At 37.5% G+C, this 14,216-nt stretch overlaps 1 protein-coding gene and 1 long non-coding RNA gene across 17 annotated transcripts in view; both read right to left on the bottom strand.

The window, feature by feature from the left end:
- Nucleotides 1–3,122, bottom strand: part of LOC139360847 (uncharacterized) — a 44,373-nt gene extending 41,251 nt beyond the window's left edge. Inside the window, exon 1 of the long non-coding RNA XR_011618387.1 lies at nt 1–3,122. This exon is cut by the window's left edge and continues 25,889 nt beyond it. This is a non-coding gene — a long non-coding RNA (uncharacterized lncRNA).
- Nucleotides 1–14,216, bottom strand: part of LOC105476707 (zinc finger CCCH-type containing 12B) — a 433,900-nt gene that overhangs the window by 193,411 nt on the left and 226,273 nt on the right. The window lies entirely within an intron of this gene.

Genomic DNA, 14,216 nt, shown 5'->3' on the forward strand with positions numbered 1-14,216 from the left:
ACTTTCCTGAAGTTGTTTATAAGATTGAGGAGATTTAAGAAAGAGACTACGAGTTTTTCTGAGTATAGAATCATATAGTCTGCAAGCAGAAATACTTTGACTTCCTCTCTTCCTATTTAAATGCTTTTATTTCTTTCTCTTGCCTGATTGCTGTGGCTAAGGCTTCCAGTACTATGTGGAATCGAAGTGTTGAGAAAGCACATCCTCGTCTTGTTCCAGTTTTCAAGGAGAATGTTTACAGCTTTTGGCCATTTAGTATGATGTTGGCTGTGGGTTTGTCATAGGTGGCTCTTATTATTTAGAAGGATGTTCCTTTAATGTCTAGTTTGTTGAGGGTTTTCAACATGAAGGAATGTTAAATTTTATCAAAAGCCTTTTTTACATCTATTGAGATAATCATGTGATTTATGTTTTCAGTTCTGTTTATGTGATGAATCATTTACTGAGTTGAGTATATCAAACAAGCTTTGCATCTCAGGGACAAAAAGCCTGCTTGATTGTGGTGGATTAGCTTTTTGATGTGCTCGATTGTGGTTGGATTAGCTTTTGGATGTGCTGCTGGATTTGGTTTGCTAGTATTTTGTTGAGGATTTTGCATCTACATTCATCATGGAAACTGGCCTGAAGTTTTCCTTTGTGTGTGTGTGTGTCTGTCAGGTTTTGGTATAAGGATGATGTTGACCTCATAAAATGAGTTAGGGAGGAGTTTCTCCTCCTCAAATTTTTGGAATAGTTTCAAGTAGGAATGGTACCAACTCTTTTTTCTATATATATTAGGTGGAATTCAGCTGTGAATTTGCCTGGTCTTGGGGTTCTTCCAGTTGGTAGTCTTTTTATTACTGATTCAATTTTGAAACTCATTATTAGTCTGTTCAGGTCTTTGATCTCTTCCTGGTTCAATCTTCAGTGGTTTTATGTTTCCAGAAATTTACCCATTTCTTCTAGGTTTTCTAGTTTGTGTGCATAGGAGTGTTTTAGTAGTCTCTGAGGTTTTTGTTTGTTTGTTTGTTTGTATTTCTGTGGGGTTAGTGGTAACATCCCCTGAGTCATTTATGATTATTTCAACCTTTTCTATTTTTTATTTATTAGTCTAGCTGGCAGTCTATATATATATTTTTAAAGGTTCTCTTTTTTAAAATTATACCTTAAGTTCTAGGGTACATGTGCACAATGTGCAGGTTTGTTACATAGGTATACATATGCCATGTTGGTTTGCTGCACCCATTAATTTGTCATTTACATTAGGTATTTCTCCTAATGCTATCCCTCCCCCTGCCCCCCACCCCATGACAGGCCCTGGGGTGTGATGTTGCCCACCCTGTGTCCAAGTGTTCTCATTGTTCAATTCCCACCTATGAGTGAGAATATGTGGTGTTTGGTTTTCTAATCTTGTGATAGTTCGCTCAGAATGATGGTTTCCAGCTTCATCCATGTCCCTGCAAAGGACATGAACTCATCATTTTTCATGGCTGCATAGTATTCCATGGTGTATATGTGCCACATTTTCTTAATCCAGTCTATCATTGATAGACATTTGGGTTGGTTTCAAGTCTTTGCTATTGTGAATAGTGCTGCAATAAACATTCCATGTGCATGTATCTTTATAGTAGCATGATTTATAATCCTTTGTGTAGATAACCAGTAGTGGGATCACTGGGTCAGATGGTATTTCTAATTCTAGATCCTTGAGGAATTGCCAGTCTTCCACAATGGTTGAACTAATTTACACTCCTACCATCAGTGTAAAAGTACTCCTATTTCTCCACATCCTCTCCAGTATCTGTTGTTTCCAGACTTTTTAATGATCACCATTCTAACTGGCATGAGATGGTATCTCATTGTGGTTTTGATTTGCATTTCTCTGATGACCAGTGATGATGAGCATTTTTTCATATCTGCTGGCTGCATAAAGGTCTTCCTTTGAGAAGTGTCTGTTCATATCCTTGCTGGCAGTCTGTCTTATTAATTCTTTCAACAAACCAACTCCAGGATTCTTGAATCTTTTGTATGGCTTTTCATGTCTCAATATCCTTCAATTCAGCTCTGATGTTAGTTATTTTTTGTCTTCTGCTAGCTTGGGGGTTGGTTGGCTCTTGTTTCTCTAGGCCCTCTAGGTGTAATGTTATGTTGTTAATTCGAGATGTTTCTAAGTTTTAATGTGAGCGTTTAGAGCTATAAACTTCCCTCTTAGCACTCCTTTAGCTGTGTCCCAGAGATTGTGGTACGTTGCATCTTTGTTCCAATTAGTTTCAAAGAATTTCTTATTTTCTGCCTTGATTTCATTATTTATCTGAAAGTCATTCAGGAGCAGGTTGTTTAATGTCAATGTAATTGTATGACTTTGATTGATTTTCTTACTATTGATCTCTATTTTTATTGTGCTGTGGTCCTGGAATGCGTTTGGTATAATTACAGTTTTGTATTTAATTTGCTGGAGATTGTTTTATGTCCAACTGTGTAGTTAATTTCAGACTATGTGCCATATGCAGATGAGAAAAATGTATATTTTGTTGTTTTAGGGTGGAGAGTTCTGTAGATTTCTGTCGGTCCCATTTGTTCAAGTGTCAAGATCAGGTCCCAAATATCTTTGTTAGTTTTCTGCCTCGATTATCTGTCTAATGTTGTCAATGAGGTGTTGAAGTCTCCCGCTATTATTGTGTGGTTATGTATATATCTTCATAGGTTTCTGATAACTTGTTTCATGAATTGTGTGCTCCTGTGTTGGGCACATATGTATTTAAAATAGCTACATCTTCTTGTTAAATTGTGTCCTTTACTATTATGAACTGCCCTTCCTTGACTTTTTTGATTATTGTTGATTTAAAGTCAGTTTTGTCTGAAATTAGAATAGCAACCTCTGCTTTTATCTGTTTTCCATTCGTTTCATAGATTTTTCTCCATCCGTTTACTTTCAACCTGTGTGTGCTATTGCATGTGAAATAGGTCTCTTTAAGACAGCTTACTATTGGGTCTTGCTTCTTTTTTTTTAAAATTTATTTATTATTATTATACTTTAAGTTGTAGGGTACATGTGCATAACGTGCAGGTTTGGTACATATGTATACTTGTGCCATGTTGGTGTGCTGCACCCATCAACTCGTCATTTACATCAGGCATAACTCCCAATGGAATCCCTCCCCCCTCCCCCCTCCCCATGATAGGACTCTGTGTGTGATGTTCCCCTTCCTGAGTCCAAGTGATCTCATTGTTCAGTTCCCACCTATGAGTGAGAACATGCGGTGTTTGGTTTTCTGTTCTTGGGATAGTTTGCTAAGAATGATGGTTTCCAGCTGCATCCATGTCCCTACAAAGGACACAAACTCATCCTTTTTTATGGCTGCATAGTATTCCATGCTGTATATGTGCCACATTTTCTTAATCCAGTCTGTCACTGATGGACATTTGGGTTGATTCCAGGTCTTGCTTCTTTATCCAACTTTCCACTCTGTGCCTTTTAATTGTGACACTTAGCCTGTTTACATTCTAAAGTTAGTACTGACGGGTATGGATGTGATTCTGTTATGTTGCTAGTTGGTTATTATGCAGACTTTTTGTATGGTTGCTTTATAGTGTTAATGGTCTATGTACATAAGTGTATTTTTGTGGTGGCTGGTAATGGTCTTTCATTTCCATGTTTAGAATTCCCTTAAGGACTTTATTTAAGGCAGTCCAGGTGGTAACAAATTCCATTAGTATTTGCTTTTCTCAAAAGAACCTTATTTCGTCTGCACTTATAAAGCTTAGTCTGGCAGGCTATGAATTCTTTTCTTTACAAATATTGCTTATAGCCCTCAATCTCTTCTGGCTTGTAGGGTTTTTATTGAGGGTTCCACTGTTAGCCTGATACTTTCCCCTTTGTTGGTGACCAGCCTCTTCTCTCTAGCTGACTTAACATTTTTTCTTTCAATTTGACCTGGGAGAAGCTAATGACTATGTGTCTTGGGAATAGTCATCTTGTATAGTATCTCACAGGGGTTTTCTCCATTTCCTGAGTTTTAATATTGGCCTCTTTAGTGAAGTTGGGAAAATTTTATTAGATGATATCCTGAAATATGTCTTCCAAGTTGCTCGATTTCTCTCCCTCTCTTTCAGGGACACTGATGAATCACAGATTGGTTTATTTACACAACTCCATATTTCTCAGAGGTGTTTTTTATTCTTCTTTCTTTTTTATTTTTTTTTTGTCTGAGTTATGTCAGAGAACTTTTCTTCAAGCTGAGATTCTTTCCTCAGCTTGGTTGATTCTGCTGTTAATATTTGTGATTGTATTCTGAAATCCTTGAAGTGAGTTTTTTCTGCTCTATCAGGTCAGCTTGGTTCTTTCTTAAAATGGTCATTTCATCTTTCATCTCCTGTATCATTTTATTGTATTTCTTAGAATCCCTGGATTTGGTTTTGACTTTTTCCAGAATCTTGGTGATCTTTATTCCTATCTATATTCTGAATTTGATTTCTGTCATTTCAGTCATTTCGGCCTGGTTAAGAGTCATTGCTCAGCATCTTGTGAATTCTTTTGGAAGTGTGAAGACACTCTGGCTTTTTGAGTTATTGGGGTTCTTGTGCTGCTTCTTTCTCTGTATAGGCTGATGTTCCTTCAATCTTTGAAGTCGCCATCTTTTAAATGTGTTTTTCCTTTTGCTTTTATCTTCTTTGATGTCCTTAGTGGTTTTATTGTATTATAAGATGGGTTCAGTCGACTGGCTTGGTTTCTGGAAGAGTTTATCAGATCAAGGCTCAGCTCAACACTGTTGTGCTGCATGCCGTAACTCTGTGAGGCTAGTGTTGGCCACCAACTTAGTTCTCTAGCTCCTTGAGATTAGAAACCTGCTGTGATGGAAGGGTTAACATGTTTCCAGACCACTGGCCACAACAGTGCAATGGGTGGTGACAGTCAACATGCTCCATTGAGTAACTGCAGTGGGATCCATGGTTGTTAGCATGTGGTTGCAGCAGTAGCAGCATGGCAAGGTGGGGTACATGCTTGTCACCTGGGGGTGGGATACAAGCAGGTGCAAGGGTGTTAGCCTCCATTCAGATGTTTCCAGCAGTGGCGGTGGCATGGTGGCATGGGGCCACTGGTGTCTGTGCATGGAGCCACTGGTGTCTGTGCACACATTTGTGCTGGCAGCAGTGGCAGTGGGGGGTGGAGTGCTGGCAGGCACTGAGATGGAGGTCTCCATTTGTGTGTTCACACTGGCAGCAATGGCAGTGCATGGTGGGGCTGGGGCCACTGGTCTCCTTGTGAGCATTTTCACAGGCAGTGGTGGTGCAGCAGGGTGGGGCGGGGTGGGGCAGGGTACACTCATGTTAGCAGCAGCGACATGGTGGGGTGCACATGAAGACCTAAACTGGCGGGGAAGTGGAGTCAATCTCTGCCTCTGCTCATGGTGCACCACCAAAATGATCTGGGGCCTGGCTGTGGGTGTATGCCAGCAAAACAGCTTGGGGGAGGCTGCAGTGGGAGAAAGATGCCAGTGTGCTGGTACACATCTGTGTGGGCCACTCTGCTGGAGCTCTTTCATGGTCAGGCATGGTCTTCCAGCACAGAAGGTATGATGCGGGCCCTTGGCAGGCACCCCATTTGGGCATCAAAGACTGTAATGCAAGCAGGCATGGCCAAGCTGGGGCCCCATAAGAGGCCAGCAGACAGGGGGGGCTGTTGGGTAGAAGCAGTCACATCTCATGGGGAAGATTCCCTTGTTCTGTTCAGGTCAGACAGTTCCCCTAATGCTAAAGTGTCCTAGGGGAGCATGGAAAACTTTGGGGGTATGGGAGCCCCTGGTTGTGCTTCACCATGGATGTTCCTGCACCAAGCCCTCTGGGCTCCGCGCCAGCTGGTGTTCTGCCCCATCAACTCTCTAAGCAGCTTTCCTTGCCGCTTAAGTGTCTGTGGGGGTTGTGGGTTCTCCTGCTGCCAGTATTCTAGAGGTTCATGGTGAGAGAAGGTTGCTCCCCCTCTGCTCAACTTACTCTGTCCCCAGGAGTTTTTGGAGACCAGGAATGAATCCCGGTGCACAAGAGCCCTATGCAGGGTTCCCTGCTTCCTTCTCCTTCAGCCCAGCATCTGTGTTCTCCCTCTCTCCATTCTTAATGACTCCTCTCTGAAGATCTGGTTTGAGTTAACCAGCCTTCCCAATTTCCTGGTCCCTCGGTGGCAGATGTTCCTCCTGGCTGCATTTAGTCAGACTACTTCCCTCAAGAATGAATTTTACTTTTATGTGAGGGGATAAATTAGCTATAATAAATACTTCATTAGTTTCTTGCTTCAAAAACTAAAATTTCTTAATCAATTTACTAATTTACTGCTGCTCTACATGTTCACCTAACTTCTAACATAATCCCAAAAACATATAATTTAAAGGCAAAGCAAATAAGGTCTAAGGGGAGAATAATGTTAACTACAATATAATTTTATTTATTCTTGAGGAAATTTACCATGGGAATTTATGTAACTGATCATATATACTCACAGTACTTTTCTGAACTTTCTCCTAAAACACATACACATAATGCCACAGGGTACTTTTAATCACTGACAAAATGTAATCATGAGAAAAAAGCCACCAAAGAGATCTGTATTAGTTCAATGTAAATGGCCAACTTAAAAATTGACTGGTATTATATTGAGAGACTAAATGGAGAGGTGAAAGGCTATAATAGAGACAAGGGCAAACTCCAGAAACAGGCTGAGTTCACTATGCAGCCCTACCACTTGCTTGATATTTGACCTTTGGAAATTCCCTTAAGTTTTCTGTGCTTTTGTTTCCCCATCTGTAAAAAGGGGGTAATAATAGTATTTACATCATAGGGATTTTGTGTGTATTAATTTTTTAATACCGATAAAATGCTTAGAATAGTGCCTGGCCCATAGCAAATTAATACTGATAAAATGCTTAGAATAGTGCCTGGTCCATTATATATTTTATATATATATAATATATATAATATAATATTATAAATAATGATAATAGGCTATATATATTATATATAAATTATAATTTTATATATTATAATTTATATATATAATATATAATATATTATAATTTATATATATTATATATATAATATATATTATATATATTATATATATTATAATTTATATATATTATATATAGCCTATTATCATTATTACAGTAAACTAAATACAACCTAATTACATGAAGAATAGATCCAAAGTTTCAAAAAAATGTAAACCCCAAATCTTCATGAAATGTAACATTTTTCAATAGTTAGATACAATGAATAGAAGCAGAGGAAACACTAGTACTGGTGGTAGTTTTAAATTCTGTTGTAAAATTCTACTATAAAATTACTGTACTTGGATTGATACTTGTCAAGGTAGTGAAATGTGATCCCCAATGTTGGAGGTGGGACTTAGTGGAAGGTGTTTTGATGATGTGGGAGGATCCCACCTGAATGGTTTGGTGCTATTCTTGCTGTAGTGAACTCTCACTCTTAGTTTCAATGAGAATTGGTTGTTGATAGAGCCTGGCAGCTCATTCTCTCTCCCTGGACTCTGCTCTCACCATATGACTTCTGCACATGGCAACTCCCCTTTCCCTTCCACCATGAGAAACAGCCTGAAGGCATAACCAAATGTGGATGCTGGTACCATGCTTCTTGTACAGCCTGCAGAACTGTAAGCCAAATAAACATCTTTTGTTTATAAATTACTCAGCTTCAGGTAATTATTTGTAGCAGCACAAACAAACTCAGAGAGTATGTGAGATAATGCATATATTAATTACTTGATGTAGCCATTTCACAACACACACATATCAAAACATCATATTCTATGTCATATGTACAATTATTTGGCAATTGAAATAAATCAATATATTAAGTAAGTTTAATTTAAAAAAAGAAACTACTATTACATTTCTACTAAAATGACAAAAATCTAAAACACTGGAGACATCAAGTGTTGATAACACTGTGCAGCAACAGAAACTCTCATTCACTGTTGGTGGGAATTCAAAATTTTATGGCCACTTTGGAAAACAGTTTGGCAGTTTCTTACAATGTGAAACACAGGATTATCATATGATCCAGCAATTGCACTCCTTGATATTTACCAAAATTAGTTAAAAACTTATGTTCACACAAAAATCTACACATAAATGTTCCCAGAGCTTTTTTCATAATTGCACAAACTTGGAAGCACCAAAGATATCATTCGATAGGTGAATGGATAAACCACTGTACTACATTCATACTGTGGAATATTATTTGGCAATAAAAAGAAATGAGCTATCAAGCTAGAAAATACATGGATGAACCCTTAATGTATACTGGTAAGTGCAAGAATTAAATCTCTAAAGGCTATACGATTCCAACTATATAACATTCTGGAAAAGGCAAAACTATGGAGAGAGTAAAAAACCAGCAGTTGCCAAGGACTATATGGGAGAGAGAGATGAACAGGTAGAGCACAGGATATTTTCAGGGATCTATTTTGTGTGGTCCTATTCTATGAGAAACATGTACATACTTTTCAAAACTCACAGAATGTACAGCACAGAGTGAACCCTAGTATTATCTATGGATTTTAGTTAATAATAACCTATTGGTTCATCAATTGCAAGAAATGTGCCACACTACTGCAATATATTAATAATAGGGGAAACTGTGTGTGGGTAGGCAGAAGGGGGAATGTGGATTCTCACAGAACAAAAAAAAAGTAAAGAAAACAGATTAAGTATTTAAGATAAGAAGCATGGCATGAGCAAGGGCACAGTGTTTGTTCAGGGTACTGGAGGGTTTGTGTAAACTAAAATAATACAGAGAGAGACTAGAAAAGTAGTTTGGAGTTGGATTGTGAAGGATCTTTAATACTGGAATAAGGGAATTTGAGTTATGTTTGGGATGTATAAAGAATAATTTGTCATAATTTTCTTCTTAAGAATTTCTTTTCTTTGAAATCCAATATTCTTAAATTAAATCAAATTGGTTAATAATACACACAGACACAACTTTAAAATTTTTCAACATGTAAAATAACATCACTAGGAAACTGCCTAATGTTTTCCTCAACCCTAAAAACAAAGCTCCACTTAGATAATCTGTGAGGTCAGAATTTCACAGTGAAAGGGCTGTAAACAATTTCTATTTATAAAGGTAACAAATATCATCATGGATTTTTGTTTTGTTTTTTGAGATGGAGTCTCGCCTGTGGCCCAGGCTGGAGTGCAGTGGTGCGATCTCGGCTCACTGCAAGCTCCGCCTCCTGGGTTCACACCCATTCTCCTGTCTCAGCCTCCCGAGTAGCTGGGACTACAGGTGCCTGCCACCACGCCCGGCTAGTTTTTTTTGTATTTTTTAGTAGAGACAGGGTTTCACCGCGTTAGCCAGGATGGTCTCGATCTCCTGACCTTGTGATCTGCCTGCCTTGGCCTCCCAAAGTGCTGGGATTACAGGCGTGAGCCACCGCACCCGGCTATCATCATGCATTTTTGCTGCTGTTTGCAACAATCTTATTTAACTCTTCCACGGGCTGTGAAACAGTTAAAGTTAATCTAATACAAATTTGTTCTTATTTTACAGCATACTCTACGTGGTCTTCAACATAATATATTACAGTCCTTACTCCATTTCAGCCTCACTTTAAGATATTCCTCAAACAATTCATTGCACTTTGCATTAAGCAGTAGTTTTTAGACAGTGTTTCCTTAAAGCCCAGTTTTATTTGCTCATTATTTCACATTCTGTGCATGTTTTTACATCACTCAGCCTAGGCTGCATGCCTGTTACTAAACCAATCACTGTGGCCAAGGGAATGGAGCATTCTAGTAAGACAGTTGGATCAAATAATCAATTCTTTGTGCAGATAAGATAGTGAGGTAAGCTCTACCAAAGCCACATGAAAAATCTCAGTTCTCTATGGTAGATGATGTTTGGTTGCCTAATGCAACCAAAACTACAGATTCCTAAGGAAGATAAAGAATGAAATGTAGCTTTGAATATATGATTATTTTAATTTAGCTATTTAGAGCATAATGCTCACTCACTAAGGAAGTCAAGATTATGAGGTCATTCATAAGCATAGTGCAATTTGTTAACATAAAGCATGGCACTACAGTACTTGTCCCTTATCCACAGGAGATGTGTTCCAAGACCCTAAGTGGATGCCAAGTGGATGTCTGAAACTGGATAGTATCAAAACATAATATATATACATATATATGTATATATGTGTGTGTGTGTATATATATATACACACACTGTTTTTCCCATTACATACATACCTATGATAAAGTTTAATTTATAAGGTAGGTACAGTAAGAGATTAAAAACAACATAGAATAATTATAACTGTACTGTAATAAAAATCATGTAATGTGTGTTCTCTCTCCCTCTCAAAATATCTTATTGTACTGTATTTTACCCACCTATTTTTGGACTGCAGTTGGCCATGGGTAACTGAAACCATAGAAAGCAAAACTGTGGATAACAGGGCTCTACTGTGTTCAACTTATTTTTCATAAATAACTATTTAAAATCTACCACATGCATAGAACGTCTATCATTGTTATGGAGGATTCTAAAAAATAAATAGAATGAGCCTATTTATAATCTAGCTCGAGGAGAAAAATTCATATTTGCTATAAAATATCAGTGCAAAGATATGTGGAACTAAGTATATGATAACATAATACAAGTTATATATATATTCAATATAATACTTTGACATTTTCCATGTTCTTGGGAAATTGAATATAAAATAATATTTGCATATTGAGATATTATCAATTAACTTATGTTAGAACCTCAGAGATACAGGTTCACACAAAACATTTTGGCACACAGACACACACACACACACAAAATCAGGTAATTTAGATATCATAAAGTGCAGTAGTGCTCAACTTTTACTATGCATTAGATGTATCATAGAAACACGTAAGAAACATTAAGAAAATAGCAGATGTATTTTTTCCAATCTTTAGTGGTGAAAAACCACTACCTATATCAGCAGTCCCCAACCTTTTTGGCACCAGGGACCGGTTTCACGGAAGACAATTTTTCCATAGATTGTGGGTGGCGGGGGTGGTTTCAGGATGATTCCACCACATTACATTTATTATTAGATTCTCATAACCTATATCCCTTGCATGCACAGTTCACAATAGGGTTTGTGCTCCTATGAGAATCTAATGCCTCTGCTGCTCTGACAGGAGGTGGAGCTCAGCTTCACTTGCTTCCCAGCTGCTCACCACCTGCTGTGGACTGGTACAGGTCCCTGGCCCAGTGATTGGGGACCCCTGGAGTAGATAATTCAATTTAATTAGTCTGGGATAAGGATGGATATTTTTAAATGTTACTCAAGTGATTCGAATGTTTAGACAGGATTGAGACTACTGACTTGGCCTAACTACTTTATGTATGGTTGAAGAAACTGAGGTTCAGTAAAGATATGTAATTTACTCAAGATCACATTGATACAGTCCAGCCTCCTGCTTCCCAGTCCAGATATTTTTTTAGGATACTGCTATTTTTTTTTTCCCTTTTAACCTGTGGACATTAAATTCTTTGACATCACCTACTAGAATGAAATAGAAGTCATGTTAGACAGGCAATTCATATAATTTTGCACACATAATAAAATAAAGTATACAATTTTTATTTCATTGGAAGTAACCCAATAATTCCATTGAACTCAAAGAGCTATGATGTGCTACTTTCAGTATTTAACAGAATTTAGTTACTAAGAAAATTATTATTATTATTTTATTTTATTTTACTTTAAGTTCTGGAATACATGTGCAGAACCTGCAGGTTTGTTACATAGGTATATATGTGCCATGGTGGTTTGCTGCGCCTATCAACCCATCATCTATGTTTTAAGCCCTGCATGCATTAGGCATTTGTCCTAATGCTCTCCCTACCTTGGCCCCTCATCCCCTGACAGGCCCCAGTGTGCGGTGTTCCCCTCCCAATGTCCATGTGTTCTCATTTTTCAGCTCCCACTTATGAGTGAGAACATGTGGTGTTTGGTTATCTGTAAGTAATTTATAGATTCAGTGCTATTCCCATCAAGCTACTATTGACTTTCTTCATATAATTACAAAAAATTACTTTAAATTCATATGGTATGAAAAAATAGCCTGTATAGCTAAGGCAATCCTAAGCAATAAGAACAAAGATGGATACATCACGCTACCTGACTTGAAACTACACTACAAGGCTACAGTAACCAGAGCAGCATGGTGCTGGTACCAAAACAGATATGTAGACCAATGGAATAGAATAGAGACCTCATAAATAACACCACACATCTGCAACCATCTGATCTTTGACAAACCTGACAAAAACAACAAGCAATGGGGAAAGGATTCCCTATTTAATAAATGGTGCTGGGAAAACTGGCTAGCCATATGCAGAAAACAGAAACTGGACACCTTCCTTACACCTTATACAAAAATTAACTCGAGATCTATTAAAGACTTAAATGTAAAAACCAAAACCATAAAAACCCTATAAGAAAACCTAGGCAATACTATTCAGGACATAGGCATGGGCAAAGACTTCATGACGAAAACACCAAAAGCAATGACAGCAAAATCCAAAATTGACAAATAAGATCTAACCAAACTAAAAAGCTTTTGCACAGCAAAAGAAATTATCATCAGCATGAACAGGCAACCTACAGAATGAGAGAAAATTTTTGCAAGCTACCCATCTGACAAAGGTCTAATATCCAGAATCTACAAGGAACTTAAACAAATTTACAAGAAAAACAAGCAACCTCATCAAAAAGTGGGCAAAGGATATGATCAGACACTTCTCAAAAGAAGACATTTATGCATCCAAAAAACATATGACAAAAAGCTCATCATCACTGGTCAATAGAGAAATGTAAATCAAAATCACAATGAGATACCATCTCACGTCAGTTAGAATGGAGATTACTGAAAAGTCAGAAAACAATGGATGCTCACGAGGCTGTGAAGAAATGGAAACACTTTTACACTGTTGGTGGGAGTGTAAATTAGTTCAACCTTTGTGGAAAACAGTGTGACGATTCCTCAAGGATCTAGAACGAGAAATACTATTTGACCCAGAAAATTATTTTTTAAAGATAGAGCTCAGATTACACAAATAATTATAATGAGAAAATTCTAAGAATCTCATAATATTTGAGATTGTTGACTAAGTTAACAGGAATATTTGAAGAGGGTAGGATATAAGAAATTCAAATGTGCAATGCAGAGCATCAGATATGCAAATCATTACTTAATGATATTTATTAAGAGTTTAGGTACACTGTTTCAACTGGTATAAGGCAATGTTGAACGCATTATTATCAACAAAGGACTTGAAGAGAAAGAATGAATGGAGTGGATGAGTTTGGTTGACAGACGAGTTTTAAGGAAAATGTTTTTGGAAGAGATATATTTGAACTGATAGAGAAGATCAAAGGGCATTAGAGTTTGTGGAGGAAGGAAAGCATAAGTAAAAGTTGGGCAAGGAACAACAAAGGGATCTACCTAGACATAGTCAAACTCTCAGACCTTTTATTAGTAGTCTTGCTTTCTATAGAAATATAGATATCACTATGTCTCCCACAGCAACTATCATAAAAGAGGGAGCTCATTGAAATGTAATAACTAAAAATACAGTTAGAGAAGAAGCAAATATTTGTCTTCTAGAGTGTTCTGCCTTCTGCTTTCTTCTCTCAATGCACACTCTTAAGTGATCACATCTTTGTCTATAGTTTCAGCTACCAAACATGGGACAATGAATCTCAAATCTCATGTGCTAATTTATTCCCTAATATACGGTCTAGTATATCCAACCATTTACTGTATATATATCAGTTGTTCTCACTCAGGGGCTATTCTCTCACCTCAACCCAGAGGACATTGGAAATATCTCGAGATATATTTTACTGTAACAACTGGTGAGGGGATTAATACCATCTAGTGAGTAAAGGTCAAGGATGCCGCCAAATATGCTACAATGCACAGTAGAGTACCACACAACAAAGAATTACCCTGCCCAAAAAGATCAATGATGCAGAAATTGAGGAACCCTGAGGAACACCAACCTAGAAGTCCCACAAACACAGCAAATGCAACATGCCCAAAGTTTAACTCATCTTCTCCCACAAAACTTGTTATTTCTCCAGGAATTGTTTACTTAATTTCATTTTTGAAATATTCATGCTGCTGCCTCCTTTATATCCACAATAATTCTTAAATTATCTTAACCCTATT

This window comes from Macaca nemestrina, chromosome X (assembly GCF_043159975.1).
Source record: "Macaca nemestrina isolate mMacNem1 chromosome X, mMacNem.hap1, whole genome shotgun sequence".
NCBI lineage: Eukaryota > Metazoa > Chordata > Mammalia > Primates > Cercopithecidae > Macaca > Macaca nemestrina.